Raw genomic sequence first — 19578 nt, forward strand, 5'->3', positions numbered from 1 at the left:
TGTAGAATCTATAATTTCAATTTGTTAGATCTATAATTTCAACTTGTTAGAAAAAATGAGAAATTTTGTTTCAAATATGTTCCCTAATGATGTCATTTGGTACTCTGTAATTCCTGTGTCATGGGAAAATGGAAGAACTTCCTTTCAGTTCCCTTTTTCCATACTATTCTCAACTTCATAGATACTTTTTACCTCAGTTACCAATTTTCCAATTTGAAGACTCCTAGCCTGTGTAATCTGTTTTGTGTGGAAGTTATTTCAAATCTCAAGTCACTCGTGTACGCTGCTTTTCTGTTCTGCTGTAGCCTTTTCAAATGTGACATTTGAAAGCAGTAACACTTTAATCTGAAAGGGGGAAAAAATGGGTAAAAGGAAATTTGTTTTCCAACATGAGGACAAAAAAGTAGTGGAACAGATTGTCCAGAGAGGTTGTGTAGTCTTCATCCTTGGAAGTTTCCAAGACACAAGTGGATAAAGCCCTAAATAACTCACTGCACAGCTGACCTGTCTTTGACTGTGAGACTGGGCTAGACATCTCCAGTGGTCCCTTCAAAGATGCTACCTATGATCTCATGATCAGATATCCGTCCAGTCAGGGTACAAGAAGTCCAAAGTGTAGACTTAATGCAATGCCAAACTGCTATTTTCTTCTTTATTCTCTATTCTTTTCCTAAAACATTGTGTGTGCCTTTTTGAGAACTAGTGAGCATTGAGCTGTTTTCAGAAAACTGTCTGCCATGCTCAAAACGCTCTTCCATCATGTGGTTAGGTGTTGTGGTAGCAAACACAGGCGGGGAGGCAGGGAGGCGCGGCGGCAAAAGGACGCACAGCAAGCAGGCTGCGGTTCTCCAGAGGTTTATTGTAAGGCGCAGCAGGGATGGTCCAGGGAAGGAGAGACGGGGCGGAGAAGCAGGGACGGGCGTGGGGTCTGGAGCTCCGGAGGCTGCAAGCTGTCAGCGGCAGTAGGTGTCGATGGACGGACGGAGAGCACAATGGCCCCAAGCACCTCGTGGCATAGGGTTTTAAGGGGAAGGAGAGAGGGAGTGGTTTGGCACGCAGACCAACCGGGAAAGCCGTAGGGAAGAGGGACAGGGGTATCAACCAATCATTACATAGAAGGGGAGGATACATAATATAAACCAACCAATGCTGTATAACTTAGGAGGGGAACAAAAAGGAACAGTCCAGAAACAACCTATATATGGGGAAGGGGCGGGGGAGGATCCTGGGCCAATGATCTTCTTAGGTGGTGCATACATTGCCGCAGGGGCTCATGGGCTGATCGTCACCATGAGTGAGACAGCACAGGCTGTCTCTGCCCCCACGGCTGGCCTGCTAGCTGGCAACTTGGAGGTAAAACCTCCACAGTTAGGAGTCCATCGTTACACAGATACAGTTGGCAGCTGCAGCAAGAGCAGGGAAAAAAGCATCACAGGGTGGTAGTGTGAAGTGTGGCTTTGGGAGCAACATCCTTCCGTTCTCTCTGTGCTGAGTTACTTCCCTGAACTTGGACAAAAGTAGATAGTAAGGGAGAAGTATGTTTTGGATTGCTTGGCTCTGTGACTGCTGCTGTTGGCTGAAGCAGCGGCAAAAACATTGATTCAAAGAGAAAGAGTTGTCTGCTGCAAGTGGAAAGGATTGCGCTTCATGCCACTGGCATGTATGTCCATTGCCCTGGTATGCTCCTGCACTGGGGAGACTGAGCAGAGCTGGACAGCTTGAGTTCCCTGACCATTCTTCTTCTGCTCTCTGGATAGGTGACTCTTCTGGCCTAGCTGCTTTTGTTCTCCTGCTGATCTCCAAATCTCTGTGAAGTACCCGTACTGCCAGCATCTTCGCTCTGAGTGCCACTAAGACTTGTTAGAGCCACAAGGTAGATATTTTCTTGAAAATCCATTGTTTTTCAATTATTAGCACTTAATTGAACCTGCCTTTTCAACCATTCACTACTGTGAGATATGCCTGCAGCATTTCACTGTCTGTATAGTGTATCCGGAATAGTTTTCTGCCACTTCACTGTTCTGTGCTGTACAAGGTATCAAGCTTCATGACAGCAGTGTTCCCCTCATCAGAGATCCACTCATATAGCACTGTTCTAGTACTGAAGTTGGTTTAATGGTAGTTGATATACATGTCTTAATCTTATGGCTAATAGTTCAGCAGCTTTGTATATTGCATTAAAAAAACTATGGTCCTGATGATATGTTATTTCCAAATGATCTGTCCATTCTAAAGCTTTTTTTGCTGACCATCAGAAAGTAGTTCTGACCTTCAGAAGTTATGCTGAAAATGTGACATCTCTGGAGTGTTCTTAAAAAGCATCTAAATAGTTTTATTTAGATATTTTGGCACCAAAATGGAAATCTGATTCTCTCTCCTTGTTTTAACCTTTTTTTATTTCTGAAGTTTACCTGTTCTTAAACCAAAAACTCTGACTTAGTCCTTAGTACAGCTTAGGAATGGTACTGTTGTCCTTATGGTTTGGTAAAAACACATCACCACGGAGTGCCAGGAGCCTCTCAAGGCCTCCAGAGGGAGATCCTGTCCACCTTAATAAGGTGTGTAACCTTCAGCAGACAAGATCTTTTAGAAGTCTTCAGCATCACCTACCTCTCTCCATAGTCTCTGTAAAAAACATAAACACTTTAGGAGGACTGCTTTATCATGTGTCTAAAATTAGGTCCTTAAGAAAAACATGCTGGTTAGCTGTAATTTTATGTGATTTTTGGGAGCCACGTGCTGGTTGTGTGAAAGTGCTTCCAGTCACCATAACTGCTCAAGGTGAAAAAAGACCCCTTGAACACATTCGCCATTCAGTCTAAAAAGTCTGAGGACTTGTGCCTGTGTTTTCTGTGATCTTAAAGGGGTTATTTCATAGCTTATAATCTTAAAAAATGCTACTGGTTACTTTTCCCCTTTTCCATTCTGTATTGCATCATCAGAGTATGCTGGTATTTAAGTCGGGCTTTGAAGGGGAAAAAGTTTGGAAGCTTCTTTACAAAAAAGCTATTTAGAATAAGGTTTGAGAAACAAAGAGTGTAAGCAATAGGTAAGCTGGATTTGGGAGATACCTAGCTATCCAGGGCACTTTTCTTTATCTGTACAGATCTCTTAAACTAATCTCAAAGTGGCAGGCTTTGGCTACTGTGACTTGATTTTTTTTTTCTTTTCTTTTTTAACACACAGATAAACCCCGAAGTTTCAAATTTCTTCAAAAGACTTCCACTTTCCCTTTATATCCCTGGTCTTCCCTATGCATCTTCTGTTTTATAACTCTTTTTTTTTTTCCGCCGGGGCTGCCGAAATTGTCTCCACTTTAGACCCCAGAGCCGAATAAGGCACGTCTGGTTGGGAAGATACCATATTCCGTGGGAAGCAGGGGTGAGGATGCCTGGGCGGAGAGGAAAAGGCGGGGGAAGGGTGAGGGGTTGTATTCTTGACCTTAGGTAGCTGGTGCTGAGAGGTAGCGCATTGTGTGAGAGCACAGACAGAGCTGGAGCTCGTGGATGGGAAGGAGGGAGCAAGGAGGAGGGAGGAGGAAGCTGGGACAGCGAGGGGGGAGGAGGAGGAGAGAGCAGCATCTCTATCTTTCTTTGCAGACCACGCTGCTAAAGAGCGAGGGGAGGCTCACGCTTCCCTAATATCCATCACTCCCTGCTTCCAGCGTGGTCGCAGACAGAGCAACAAAGAGGGTCTCAGAGGTAAGATCCGTGCAACTTGCAAAAGCTGCAGCTTCTGCCAAAATAAGGAGAAGCGGCAGCAACAATAGAGAAAAGATTATCAGCACCTGGGAATGCTCAGAGACGGCAGGGGGGTAAGTGGGAGCGCAGGTCTCCTGAAGGTTAGGGAAGTGTTAGTCCCAGCAGCAACAGGAAGGGAGTAAGAGAGCAGAGGAGATACGAGGGGATCAGGATACCAGGCAGCAATATTTAGCTGTGGGCAGTTTGTGTCCCAACTGCCTGTGTAGGAAGAGGAGAGAACAGGGTAGCAGCATAACTCATAAATGAGACTTAACAAACGATACAAATGGTTTATTTACCCAAAATACAGTTTTGGAGTGAATAAAACAATTCATTACTTTGTGTATGTCAGAAGAAAAAAAAAGAAAAAGTAAAGCTGAAAGTCTGCATATTGTTTTGAATTTTTTTTACTTGAAAGTTTGATTTTTTGTTTTAGGACAATGTTTCTGTTCAAAAATGCAGTTAATAGCAACACAAGGCAAAAAGACAAAATTCCCCAAATAATGGTTTTTTAAAAGTCAAACAAAATGGGCTGTTTGACAATTACTTGAAGAAAATATTTGTGATACCAAAACAAGGTATGGTGTTTGACCTGAGAAATACTGTTTCATTATATTTAGGAAAAAAACAAACCACAGTTTTGTACTGGCCTGAAATGAAATTTCTAGTTATGTGTAATTTTGGTTAGGTGTATTTATAAAGTGAAATGCTTATTTTCAGTTGTGGATACTGGGAGCTTAGATGAAGGAGACAGAAACTATAGCATCTGTACATTGTAGAAATTGATTTTTGCTTGTGCTTTGTCTCATTTACTTCACTTTTTGAGGTATGGGCTACGTTGGTTTTGATCTAGTATTTCATAGACCCTTCTGAAAATTATGAACTAATAACAGTTACAGTATCAGTGTTTGTTGTTAAACATGTTGAACCACCTATAGAGAAAATTAACTGGTTTGTGTGTTTTATGAGTGCAAGTCTTTAGGACCTAATGACTTTTTTTGCTATGAAACATAGAATCATTCTCCTAAGCTGGACATTTGTGCTTAATTGGAAGTTTCTGTGTTTTCATCTCAACATTAGGTAAATAAAATATCTGTAGTGAGTTGATTTGATGTGTGAGTGAGGAAGTTGGAACCACCTCTCTGGTGCCTTGGGAACTTGGAGGTGGTAGACCTGAGTTTGATTTTCTTTTTTTATCAGTGTAAATTTACTGGTACAAGTGTCCGTCACATCAACATCGGGTTCTGTACTGGTCTGCATTGCCTCATTTTTCTTATAAAAGAGAGAAAAGCCACATCATAGCAGTGGGACTTTTCTTCCACCAGGTTTTACAATGATCTTCATTGCTACTTCAGGGTTTCTTTCAGTTATGTTATTATTATCTGACTATAAATAATAGTCTGACATTGGTCGCTGTGTCTGGTGTGATAGTTCTTAGCTCTAGCTTTGAAATTTACTTAAGTTAGTAGAAAAATCAGGGTTTTTATTACAGAAGAAGAAACAAAGTAACTTACTTTCCTGGCAGCTCACTCCCTTGCTTATACTTGCTTTACAGCTAGTTTGGGTTGTTTGTTTTTTGGGTTTTTTTAAAATCTATCTTTTGATTTGCTGGCTTCAGGAACAACTTACATGTTTTTGAAACCTCTTGTTCTGTCTTGTCCCTAATGTACAGCTGTTTAATAAAACACTCAATCAATTGAGGCCCTAGAAGTTATCTTTTGTGTCCTTAGAAAACCTAAATGTATTCTGTACAAAATGTTTTGTGGTTTTTTGGTTTTGACTACTGTTTTGGTTTTCTGTGGCTTCTGTTAAAGAAATGGCATGTTCTCACTTTGGAAAGTTTTAACTGTGTTAGATGTGTAAAGAAACAATAACAAAAGAAGCCTAACACAAATCTACCATTGCAGGTAAATTTCATTTGAAGCTAACATTCTTTTCTACTTAGACAATAGTTAGCTATTGTTCTCTTAAAACAACTTGCCATGAACTGTATTGTTCTTGAAGTTTATAAGGGCTGGATGCAAAGCTCCCTGAAGTCAGGAAGAGACATAACATAGACTTCAAATGGCTTTGGATCAGGCCTGTCACGTGAGATTAGCTCCTGACAGAAGATGTAATAAGCACAAGCCCAGAAAGGAATGATTTAGGGATGGAATTTCACTTGGCCTGTGATCATCTGTGCTTTGTGAATATCTGTTAGTCACAATGTTTTTATTTTCTCTTAAAAGTGTCTGTATTCCTTGATATTGGGAATATGTGGTTGTGCAGAAATTTTTTTCTCACTTATGCCTTGAGTCTAATGTCTGTTTGTGTCTGTATTTAACTACCTTGTTAAGGTAGTCTGTCTTCGGATAAAAGAGCTCCAAATCTCTCAGATGAGATTTTGTGTTATTCAATAAAACTATGCATAATATGCAGAAAGTTAAGGAAAGAGTTTTCTGATGTGAAATATCAAGTTAAAAACAATTATTTGAATTCTGTTTTTCTTTGTTAAACCAAAAGAACCAATAATAAGAAATTACTGGCTTCCGTAGTTTCTCTTTTAATAAAACAACACCTGTCCCCAAAACCCTGAAGGGATTGCTGTATAAAATGTGAGAAGTGGCAAAGTCAGACATTTGCAATTTTTCTGCATTTGAAACTTATGGAACTTACACACTGCAAAAGTAACCATGAGAAAAACAGTATAGTTTTGTATAACAAAATAAAAAGAGGGCATAGTTAAGTAAAGTAAAATTTTTATTAGGAAGTTACAAACTTTCAAATATGATTTTTATTAATAAATGAAAGCCCGTGAGACTCCCGGACCCTCTAGTGATGCTGAACACAGTTATCTTTAGGGGAAAATTGCCTTTGGTTCCTATTGATTGTGGTTTTTCTAATGAATACAAAGCCTGCATGGTGAATGATAAGTGATCTGCCACTCCTTTTTTTTTACCTTCATACAAAATAAAACATTTACTTACTCTCAGCTGAGATCAGGCACAACCAGGGATTTATTTCAAGTGAGTAAAAGCTATATGAGGAGCATAAAAGGCTAGTGTAGCTAAAATGAAGTAAAATCTACATGCCAACATCCCTACTTACACAAAAACATGCCTTCATTCATGTATTCCACATGTGGACAGGGAAAGCATTGCTTCTTGAACTACGGCTGAATATTTCTTTGCTTTTTTCCCACTTAGACTATGGTTAATGATTCAGTCAGGCAGGAAATCTGATTAAATCTTCAAAACTTCTTTTACACAGACTGTGGCAGGAAATACTATAATTTACTAAGGAATTCAGATGTATCACTTATGCTCATTTGATAGATATTTGTATCTGTACCTTTATAATTACACTTAAGGATTCCAAAGATCATTGGTTTGTTTTCATTTTGCCTTTATTTGCCATTATCCACTTGTTACCTTTCATAAAACTTAAATGTTTATGTGAGGAACAAAGGAAGTCTAAGAAGTAACATTGCCAGTGGTGTATCCCTGAAGAAACAGTAGAAGAAAATTTCCATTTTGACATTTTATACTGTAGGAAAAATGCTGTAAAATATAAATACCGATTGAGTGTTATATGAAGATAGTGTCTTTTTTCTAGTTAAACAGCATAGCAGTACTTCCTGTTCTAAAAGCAATCTGTAATTATGTTAATGGCGTGTTTATATAATTATGCAGTAGATAAAAATTATTGGTAGAAAGTTTATTAACATTACAGGAAAGAAGATATATAGTAAAAACATAGAACCATAGGATATCTCAGTTTTGAAGGCACCATACAGATCATCAGGTCCAATTCCCAGCTCCTCACAGGACTGCATAAAACTGAATTATATATGACTGTCATCCAGACACTCCTTGAACTGTGTCAGGCTTGGTGCTGTCACCCTGTGCCAGTGTCCAGCCATCCTCTCAGTGAAGAACTTTTTCCTCATGTGCAGCATGATGCCATCTTCCTCTGATTCAGCTTCATTCCATTCCCTCTTGACCTCTCACTGGTCATCAGGGTGGAGATTGGCACCTCCACCTCTGCTGTCCATGCTGAGGAGGCTGTGTGCTACCTTGAGGTTCCCCTCAGTCTTCTCTTTTTCAGGCTGAGCAAACCAAGTGACCTCAGCCACTCCTCCAAAGTCTTGACTTTGAGACCACCTTGTCACCCTACTCTGGACAGACTCTAATAGTTTGATGCCCTTAAGTTGAGGCATCCAAACTTGCACACAGCATTTGAGATGGGGCTGCACTAATGCAATGCACAGAGGGACAATCATTGCCCTCGACAGGCTTGCTGTGGCTGGAGGTGCTGTGCCTCAGAGGACATGATTGGCTCTTTAGGCTGCCAGAGCACACTCAGATTCACATTTCCATTAATCCAAACTTCAGATCTCTTTCCATAGGGCTGCTATCCAGCCTCTCATCTCCCAGTTTGTATGTATAGCCAGGATTTCCTCATCCAGCACTTGGCTGTTAAATTTTCTTTGGTTGGTGATTGTGCTGCTCTCTAATCGATGCAGGTCTCTCTCTGTATATGGCCTCTTGATCCGTGATTGAGTCCACAGCTCCTCCTAGGTTTTTGAGCAAACTTACTCCTTTGTCTGGATAATTTGTAAAAATATTAAAAAACACTGGCCCTAAAATCAAGTCCTGTTGAACCCCATGGGTGACTGGCTGCCAGCCTGATGATACCCCAAGTACTATAATTCTTTGAGCCCTCATCTTGTCATTTTACAAAAAGATGTCATCTTACGAAAAGATGTCATCTTACAAGAATCTTCTTGAGAAGTTTGTCTTCAAAATGACAGTGACTTTTGTTCTGTATGAAATAGAAGTTATATAACTGTCTTGAGCATCTTTGAAGTGTCACAGTATTGTAACTTAGAAAAGACAACCTGCCTTTTCTCTCCATGCCTAATCCAGCAAGAAAATTAAGGAAGGCATGAAATGAACAGAACTATAACAACTTCTATTTTTTGAGTATCTCCTATTTGCCTACGCTAGCCCACTGATGAACGTTAGTACTGATATGTTCATGTGGCCTCAACTTGAACTATACACTGGTTTTTTTTACAATTTGTACATAGACAGCAGTTTACAGCCTAGACAGACAACGTATGATAGAAGTTGTGTAAATTATCCTGGCCTAACTGCATGTGTGCTTTTTTAGCTGCTCTGTCATAGCTACTCATGGACAAAAGCTTTTGTCTTTGAGGCCTGAATAAATAAGGAGACCTTCAGTTACTTTCTACTAAAACACTTCTGTCTTGCAAACTGCATCTCCAACTTCATGGTCTCTATTTCTTTAATTCTTCTGCCATTTATCTCCTCTTCCATCAAACCTAATCATAATCTTATTTTCTTTTAGTGGGCTAGGAGGGTGGAAGTGGGGTTTTTTGGCAAGCTGTTAATTTCATGTACTACAAGCAATCTGTACACTGGCAACCCTAAATCCAGTTTAAAAGTGACATGTGGAGATTTAATATGGAAGGGAAAAGGGCTCTTGTTCAGAGGAGTAACATCTAGAAAATCAGGTAGTTTTGCTGTTTTCTGGGAAGATGTGCTTTGCACTGGTGACAGAATGAAAGGGAAATACAGTCTTTTCCTTGGGATTATTAAGCAGACATTGGTTTGCTTATGCAAAAACTGGTCTTATTCATACCAGTTCAGATATATGTGTTAATGAGATTCTTTGGTTAATGGACCTGCTTTTCTTTAATGGACCTATTTTTGATCCATCACTGATTATTCCTTTTTTTCTGATATGCTCCTGCCCTGTGTTTCTATAGCTTAATTCACATGTGTTTTGTATGATCTAGAATATTTCTTCATCTGATTCATTTTGTGCTCCCATCTGAGTCATGAAACCATAACACCACTATCCATATGGATGTTTTTGTATGGAGGCTGAATCTATCTAATGAGCTGCTTTCCCATGCAGGGAAGCCAATGATTCCAGGTACTCTACATATCAAAGCAGATACATGTCTTTATTTGCAGTTTGGTTGATTAATAGAGTGCTTACAAAATGACAGTATTTTCCAGCTATAATGCAAATCTTCCACTGAATTTCACATTGCATATTTTATAAAATAGATGTGCCTAATAAAGATCTAGATAATGACTTTGAAATAACCGAAAAAGGCAAATGTTTCATTATACTTATGCATTTCCAGCATTTAGTTAATACTGTGCCTTAAAGGATCCCCACCACCTCAAAAGGTCAGGTTACATTTTTCAGTTAAAATGCTAACATCGGTAAATCTCAGGCAGTGATTGTGGTAGTCTTCTATAGATTTTAGTATGTCTTTGCTTGCGTATATGTCTTCTTTTCTTTTAGGCGGTGAAGTTTCCCAGTATGTTCTGATGGTTATTTTTTTTCTTTCTGTTAAGCAGCTAGCATTTCATATGCACATGGGAAAGGCAAAGGCAGCTGAGGGATCCAATTGGGAGTATCAGTTGGTATGGAAAAGAGTGCAGCAAGTGGGGCAGGTGACTTGGCTTGAGTTCATTCCCAGGTTTCAGCCCACTGATGATGTTCACTGTGTGCATGGTGTTCTCTCTCAGGTTCTCTTTTACAGAAATTCAATGATTTCCCTCTGAGGCAAAACTTCAGCATTGTTCTGGAGCTAGTTTATTTCAAAGACTGCTCCCACTAGGCAAAGTGGATGGCACAATTACTTATGACTCTCCTAATCCCACACAATTTTTCAATCCTGTTGAAGTAGGTCTCTTACCCTGTGTGTAATGTGATGCAACATCCCCATTCATGTATCACTTGCTTTTAGTTCCATGCCAAAAAATGCTGCACTGATAAAAGCGTCAATACAGCCTGCATAATAATGAAATTAAACTGACTGGGTGAAAGACCACACACAAATATTTATATCAGGGCCATGGAGGCCCAGAGACGCTTTGGGCTAGCATCAGGTGATGTGAACAAGGTCATGCAGTGTGAATGCAAGCGATTCTCCAGCCTTGGACATAAAGGCCTGGCATCTCTTCCTGGGCTAGATGCTTGTAGCAGTAGAGGTGTAAGGTCATGCTGACAGGTCAGTCTGGGTGTGAAGTAATGTGTGTAGGATAGGCAGCAAGAAAACAAAGCTTTATGGATACTGCTGTTCCAGTTTTGCATTAGTTATACTGCTTCACCGTCTTTCCACTCCTAGGTGGCATTACTTTTGCATGTAATTTGGTTTCTTTGGCACTGTGTTCACTTTCTAAAGAAAAAAGGCTATCTTGAATTTAAGCTAAATCTTACTCAAATGGAATGATCCCTTTAAACTTTGCAAATGAGATCTTAATCTACAAGGAAAGCTTTCTGAGGTTTGGTTGGTTTTTTTCGATTGTGTGCTTCTGTGGCTCCAGGATGAAATTTACTTTTTAAGGTGCAGTTTTTTATATATACAATTAGAAATTGCTTTCACAGTTGTATTTGTTAGGTTATATGGTGAGAGTGTGGAAATTCCTAAAAATACTGTCACAATGGAGAAAGAATAATCTGACAAACAGCAGAGTGCAAAGGAATAATCTGTTCAGGTTTATATCTTTTACCTACATGAGAATGAAGTGTAACTGCAGCTACAGAATTTGCCAACACTCAGGGCTGTGTATAAATGCATGCACAGGAAAACCTAGTGTGTTTCACTAAGGCTTTATTCACACATCCTCTTCTGAATGCAACTGTGCTGGTTGAGATGGTTCCTGCCCCTCCTACCTCCTCGCTGCACTTCTGCCAGAGAGGCGACTGTGCTAGCTGAGCTGCTCCTGTGCATGGCTCCTAATCTGTTCTGCTTGAAATGAATAGGGCTGGTGAAGATCTATTACTATAACAGTGTTAACTTTTTTTACTAAAGAGGGTCAGAGATTGCTCACAAGGAAGCCAATGTGGGTAAAACTGGCAGGGTAGTAATTTCCAGCATCTGTGCAGTAATTAGCCTCTATAAAATAGATTGTAATCTTTCAGTGGGCACTGCCAGAGCTAGAAGATTTGTGGATGGCCTTGTGTGCATTTAATTTATACCACTGATTTTTCAGTAGTTTCCTCTTGCTATATAGATATGATCTTAGGTTTACATATATGTTGCCTGTTCATAGGGAGTTTGTGTTTTCCATGGTCAGGATTCAGTTAAATGAAAATATTTATAGACTTGGGGTTCATTAGGTTTTCCCCCCTATTTTAACTTTATTTGCTTTACATTGTTGGTGGAGCTTCTCTGAGGGCTCTGTACTGACTCAGAATCAGGCCCCCTGTTCTGTTTAAACATACACAATTAATTTTAAAAATAACGACATTAAAGATTGAACACAAATCCTCAGGATCTATCAGTGAACAGAAATCCTCGGGGTCTGGTTTAATTCAAAACCCACCAAAACCAGAAAGATCAATTCGAACAACCGTTATATGGCCAACCCTTATATGGCTATCATCATCATATTGTCTGAGAACTTTATGAATTCTAAAACTGAAAAAAAAAAGCCCTCTTTTCCCCCTTTCTGCTACTTTTCTTGCTGTTTTATGCCTTATCTTTTTACGGTAGGAAACTAATATAGAGGAGAAGAGAGTTTCCAAAGATGTCAAGATTCTTGGCCGTTTGAATCACACACCATTCCTTTTGTGTATTCAGTTTCACTCTTTTCTGACAGACATTAAAGTAAATAAACATTGGCTGAGCTAAGTAGATAATATTAGGTGATTTAGAACTGGCTTTAAAACAAGCATTATAAATCCCAGTGTTTGTATTACAAATGATGAATAGTTTTATTTTTAAAATGTTGACATTTATCGGTTATCCTTTATCTGTTGCATTAACACTGGTACTTCATTGAATTTTAAATTAGGAGGAATATTGTCAGTGTAGAAAAAAATGGTATCAATGCCAGTTAAAAAAAAAATCAATGCAAAACAATTTACCACTTGGGCATAGTTTATTAAAATAAAGTTAGTTTACAAGATTGTATGCCGTGAAATCCATCAAGTTTTGGAGCAGACTTTGTCCTCATATTGAGCAAAAGAACTTCATGTCAGTTTAATATTTTAGCAGTGTGCTACAAAAATTGTTGTCAAAGCACAAGAGACCGAATATAGACATTAGTCTGGCTAAACTCCAAATTTATCTATCTGTATGGATCATCAGTAGGTTGGTCTTGTTAAAAGTTATTACCTGTATATGTGATTTCACTTATATATCTAGAGGAGGTTTCCAGCAGGACCTCCCATAATAATGAAGGGGAGAAGGGTGTTTCTCTAGGTGTTTGCCTGACTTCCAGTATTTTGGCTGGATGTGCATTATTTCTGTTCGACCATTTTGTTCAATTTCAGTCCCTCAGAAAGGTGGGAAATGAAACTATTTAAAAGCACCCATGATAATCTCTGGTAGTTTTGTGGAAAATTGTTCTCTGAATATTCTGGAAAAAGAGAAAACTGATCCAATTACCAATCACACAGGTGTGTAGAGAGCAAACAGTTTGAAAAATGTTAAAATCACATTTCTTTTAAAAATATGAATGTATAGAAATTGGCATTAGTCCTTAACATACAGCATGCACACCACTTATAATGTGTTTGTTTATTGAGTGAAGTTATGTCAGGAAGCAACATCTGCATGTTAGAAGCAGAGTTCTGTATGACACTGACTAGGTAGAAATACTGTGGGTACATGTGCACAATCAAAGTATCATGATGGCATCGTCAAAGCAGTTTAGACAGAATGGTTGGCTTTTAGAAGGCAGATGTTTGAGAGTGGTTTGAAAACCAGAAAATCAAAGTTTTTTTCTTTTTGACACTTTCCTTTCTACTCTTTGTAAAATCTTCTTAGTGTTCCCACAGGTACATTAGGACACAAAGCAATTATGAAAAGCAAAATAAATCCTTAGTTTTATTGGCTAAATTTTGAAAGAATTTTTTGACATTTCTGACCATCCTTCAAATAAGGATGTCAGAGGGCAGAGGTCAGGGTATAGAAGCCTTGGGATATCAAAAGGTGGTGAGAAGAATGGCTGGGATTTCCAGCAGCCTAAGAGTAGTCTTTTGTCTCTGGTGGTCAGTTGTCGAGGATGATGCCTGTGGACATCAAAGAAATGTCTAAACAGTGTTATCAAGGCCTGTCCTTTGCCCCCTGCCATGTAATGGGCCTCTTTTCAGGAAAACATTGGGAAAGCTGAGAAAGCGAGTTGTCCTATCGTAGTGCTATTAATTCAGCAAGGAAGCAGATCAATAACATTTGCACTAACCAGTAAAACAATCTGTTAGTTTCTAAAAATGCAGATTAGTCAAGCCTATAAATTAGACACTGCACATGCAAAAATCAATTTTAATGTTTTTTTCATAATGTATATGTAATGAGACCTTAGTTTCAAAGAATTCATTTTTTGCCTTCTTGGACATACTATGGAGAACTGGTCTGAGAAAATGAAACAAAACAAACCCCCTACCTTTCTTTAACACTTGCAAAGAAGTTTGGTTTGTGTGGTAGTTTTGTTCAGTTGGTTTTATTGATGTGTTATATGTACTGAGGTATTTTTAAAGACAAAAAGGAGTTGATATTTCATGCAATTCATGCTGAAAATATTGACTTTGATGCCTGGAAGAGTCATGGCATCATTTTCAAGATAATATACTTCAAATCCATTTACCCTTTTAATACACTGGTGAAGGAGCAGCTATTGCAAGCTGTTTGTGCTAAATTCAATAAAATTTTATGAGCAAAAAAATGCTGTTTCCTTCTTGTTAATTTGGATTTCTTTTTAGAGATCAGAGCTCTTTAAACCCTCAGTTTTGCAAAGAGATGTTGCAAATTCTAGTAGTGAGCAGCTGGGGTAATAATCTGGTCCCAAGTCATGTAAGAGCTTATTAAGCCTGAAATAGGGACCAACAGAGAGGAAGGCAGCCTAGAAATGGATCTGTGCTGGTGATTCCTGTGAACCAAACTCTGGGATTTTTTAGCTGATTCAGAGCCAATGATAGTTCCTGTGTCATTTTGCAGTGCTGCTGCCATTCTTGAACTAAGTAGACGCAATGTAAAAAACATTCTTTGCAGGACGGAAGGCTCAGCACAATTTCTGTCTGTGGATCAGTTTCTAGAAATATTTGATAAATCCAGTTTTTAGGATTCACTGCACACATTTTGGTGAGAGTATATTATTAATCAGAATATACTTGAAATCTTTACTAAAGTTAGACCACATGGATTCACATAATTGCATTATTGTCATAGGGAAACTGCATGAATTCAGTATGAAGATACTTAAGCCAAATGTTAATGTAAGTATTAAAAATAAAGCTGTGGTTTAATTGGCAACACTCTTAAATGGAGGAAATCAGAGCTGGGATTTTTCAGCACATGGTTATGTGACATCTTTAAATGTTGCTACAAGTGTAAGTGCAACAGGTTTTTGAAAGCCTGAAGTGAAACTTTTTAAGGAACATGTGTTTCTCTACCATATTTAATTTTACTGTAATTCAGGACTGAAGAGAAAACTCTGATATAATCCTATGAGTTAAGTTGAACTGGGAGAACAGGGATGATAATATCACTGTTGCTACACTACAGTTTATAACAAGTAACAGATGTGCTGGGATAATTGTTTTTTATTTGAATGGATATTGCACTTGAAAACTGGCATTTGGAGCTGCTAGATGAGACATCATTCTACCTTCCTAAACTCTCATCTAGTAAAGAAGATGAAGAGCTACAGATTTGCTTGCGTACTTGAGTGACCTCAGAGGGTCTACATGGTTGTATTCATTTTCCTTGCTACTCTGAGAGTCCAAATGCTTTTCACTTTCAGAGTATGGATCTTGAGCACAGATACTATGCATTCCATAGTTAATATAAATGATAATAGACCTTATAATGCTACTTCTAGAAAAAACATGGAAAAAAGTATGGCATCTCCTGTTGTATTTTAACCTTTTTCTTTATACACCTGTGTTTTTTCTTGTCATAATTGCATCCTGATTTTGTGAACTTCTGTGTCACCAACTTCACAAGAGAATACAAATTACACTTTGAACAAACTGTGTAAGCTCCCCTGCAAAGTGAGGTTCCTACCTTTAATTTCTGTATTTTACATTTAGGTTCATTGCTACTTAGCTCTTCTCTTTAATATGTACTGAATCTCACGTCTAGTCTGACTTGCCTCTGAAAATGAAGAGCAAGCATTGTCCAGTCAGTGCTTATTGATACTGTTCAATGATGGGCCAAAGTAAGAGAGAGGATGTAAAAACAACTTAAAATATATAAACGAATAAGGATATGCATAAAAAATGTGAACAGTTTGTGAAGAGAATGAGAGTATCCTAAAGAAATTTGCTACTGAGTGGTGTGAACAGCATCACCCTCAATAGTGTTGTGTGTAACCAAAGGCAGGGAGAAAACGTAAGTTGTAAATCAGAGTTTGGACAATCTACCCACAGAAAATCAGGAGCTGATGTAGAAACTTTACTATTACAATGAATCAAATATTCAACTTGCTCATGTATTTACTTAGTCTATGAAGTTTAAAGGTAAAGAAAATTATATTTCTTCTCATTACATGGGTATATATACAGCTGCAATACCATTATAGTGTCTGTTGTTTTGCAACAGTCTCAAAATGCAACCTCTTAATCTTTTTAATAATGATAATTTTAAAGCCTAGTGGTATCCAGGTGTCAGTATTAGTTGTTTCATTGCTGAACATTCCAGTTCTTGGAAAGGAGAGGTAGGAGGAAGTGGAGTGTGTATATCACTTTTTGGGAGGGCATTGAGAGTAAAAGGTTTTAAAAAGACAGTGAATAGAAGTCAGAGAAAGTAGGACGAAGAAGGGAAAACTGTGACCAAGGTGCACATGGACTTGAGGGCAGAGCCTGGAAAGCTAGGTAAGACAAACTGTGGTGAGCTTGCACTGGAACTTCCAGTTAGAGTGGTTCCTGGTGCAGTTTTGGCCTGTGGTAGTCAATAGTCTTCGAGGCATTTCTTGGGCTTGGAATAAGCATGCACCAGGGACTGTTCCCAGAGCACATGGACCTCACATAGTGTCCCAGCAGCTTTTCCTCACTAAAGAATTTTCACAGCCATGCAGTTCCATGCTGTGAAAGCATCACTATGATGACTTGCAACACAGCCCTGGTGTTGATCTGACTCAAAACACATTTAATATGCCCACAAGGCCATAGGGCACTATGTGTATTCAAGAGAGTGGGCATGATTGTGCCACAGAACAACCAGTGGCCTGGTTTTATTTAGCAATGTAGACATGGCAAAGAAGCAACATTCCCTGTTTGGATGGAGCTGATAAATTGGTGGGGTTCCTGAGAAGCTGCAGTCTCACCTGAGTGGGAGTGCCTGCCTTGTTGAATAGTGCTAATGGCAGGGGCTTCATCTGGATGTGCCTTCCAATAAACTCATTTCTCTTGAGTCTGACGACTACAGACTGTTGAATGTGACATACAGAGAATTGACTAATAGCAATAAGTAAGTTATATTACTGTCTAAGGGACATATTTTGTCTTTGCCTTTTATGCAAAATTCTTGTAAGGTCATGCAAGTAGAGTGATGAATGTCAATTGATGAAGGAAACTACAGTATAAGCAAGTGTTGTATTATGCATTTATAACTGAGCCTCAGCCTGAGAACATGTGTGTGTGTGGGTATTAATAGGTATGTATGCACAGGTAGGACCTACCCACCTGATTTGTTTTTATCCGTCACTGGGATATTGCTGTTGCTTAAAAACAGTTTCTTAATAGCTTACTGGGACACTGCTGTGTGAAAAAAGAACAAACCAAAGTGATACATAGAATTTATGTGAAGGAAGCAAAGCTTCAAAACTGCTTATAAAGTAAAAACCTATTCAGTCAGAGGAAGTTCTATAAAGGTAAAGGATATCACCTTAATGGGAAGATGCTATTCATATAGTATATAGATTGGTAATTGAATGCAGGAGATGATGAGGCCAACATAATAATGTACAATTTCTAAGTCCATAATGTCAAGCAATGAAAGAAGCCATCACTCAGAGTGTTAGAAAGAGCAGCTAAGATAACAGAATTCTAGAAGAGGTAGGGTTATTTTATGTGAACCAGTCATTCCTGCCTTTTCTGTTTCAGAATTTTTGGCACAGGAGACTATGAAGAAGGGTAATATTCCTATCTGAAATTGACCTGGGTCCCCCTATGGGCTTGACTCATACTTTTCTTTAGGCAGAGATGATGTTCCTGAGTCTAAGACAGCTTGCAGATGAGCAGCAGTTATGATTATTCCTCAGTAATTTTTCACATGTTTCCCTGCATAGGATAAATTCTTGAGAATTCTTCATTTATAGTTCATCCCATATTCTGTCATAGAGACAATGTTTGGGTACCTTTAATAGAATATTTATTCTTTAGGCAAGTGAACTACTCAGAATCAAAGGCAGTTGTAACTTGCATAGTTTTTATTATAAGTTTAAATTTGTTTCCTGTTGATTTTGTGCTAACATTTCTGAATTAATCTTCTTCATGCTTTCAAATTATACCATAGGTTGCATTTTTTTTTTCTGAAAGAGCCTTTATGAAATATCTAGAAAAAAGACTCTTTTATATGAAATGATCACTGCTATCAGACAAATCACATGTGTGTGTGTAAAATATACTGGATGCACAATTACAGGGGAAAATAGATGCTGGCAATTGTGTAAGAGCCACCCGTTAAAGGCAAGAAATTTGCTGTTACATAAAAGCTTTTTCCTAACATGTCGGTGCAATCTGTCCAGCTGTGGTGTTTCAGACATACCATTTTGTACTGTTCCTGCTGCCTGTTTACAGTGCTGTTCCATTCTTTCATCCAGTCACACGAGCTCTGTTCTTTTATATCCTTCTCCATCATGAGAGACTGTTCTCTGCTGCAGGAGCAATGTACAATGGGTAATACTCAAATGTGAGAGCAATGCCCAGCATTTTTGAAAAATGTGGGACACTTATCAACCGACTGAAATAATACTGTGTGCAATTTGCACTGCCTTTTTAAATAGATCTATTGCTCTGGATTGCCTTTCCTACTAATACTTCTTGTGTATGTGCTGCAAAGCATACAATTGTGATTTCAAAATAGAACAAGACAAAAATGTCAAACAAGGCAAAAATGTCATAATGACAGTGTTTCCCCTCTGGCTTCTTTTCTGTAATATGAGGTGTCAAAAATGGTAGATTTTAACATTGCTTTCAGCATAACATCAGAAATCACACGTCTGTCAAACTGAGTCCTAATTTTGTTGAAGAATTTATTATCATTCTGGCAGACTTGGGTCCAGAATGGCTTTTTGAGAAATACTGAGGATGAAAGAGCAAATGTTATACTTAATTTTGTAATAAATACTTGCTTTAAATTTTTTTTCTGTTTTTTCCAAAAGTCAGCACCAGCATTCACAGTCACTATGCTACTGCAGCACCACATTTTGGTTGTGCAGAATGCTAAAGTAGATTTTGTAGGACCTTTGCCTTTGCAATTTGACACTCAGTATTCTGTTTAAAGTGAAGTTTTGAGGCCTTGGAAACTGCGCGAAATTTTATATGGTGGTAGCATAATGAAAGTATTTTCACATTGTTTGTAGTATGTTCACAGTAGGGAACTTTAATGTATTCAGTTGAAAAGTGCAATTATGTTAATATATGAGATAATGATGAAAATCATCCCTTTATATTTTTTGCTTGGCATGAATTGATAGACTAAACTTGTTTAAATTGCTGTGCTGTTTTGAATTAGGTGTAATAAAACTTACAGTAATGATGAATTGATTCTCAAGAACAGAATGAGAAAAAGGATCCAAGGTTTGCAAAAGATTGTCTATAGCTCCACCAAATACCGCCTCTTTTCTTTTTATGTAATGGAAAA

At 38.4% G+C, this 19578-nt stretch overlaps 1 protein-coding gene across 1 annotated transcript in view; it reads left to right on the forward strand.

The window, feature by feature from the left end:
• Window positions 1-3511: 3511 nt before the first annotated feature.
• GREB1 (growth regulating estrogen receptor binding 1) overlaps window positions 3512-19578 on the forward strand; it is an 88537-nt gene continuing 72470 nt past the window's right edge. The window contains exon 1 of the mRNA XM_085056867.1: window positions 3512-3701. The gene's annotated coding sequence lies outside the window, so the exon portion shown is untranslated. The remainder of the gene's footprint in view (window positions 3702-19578) is intronic.

Source organism: Lichenostomus cassidix, chromosome 3 (genome assembly GCF_008360975.1).
Source record: "Lichenostomus cassidix isolate B80296 chromosome 3, HeHo_3.0, whole genome shotgun sequence".
Lineage (NCBI taxonomy): Eukaryota > Metazoa > Chordata > Aves > Passeriformes > Meliphagidae > Lichenostomus > Lichenostomus cassidix.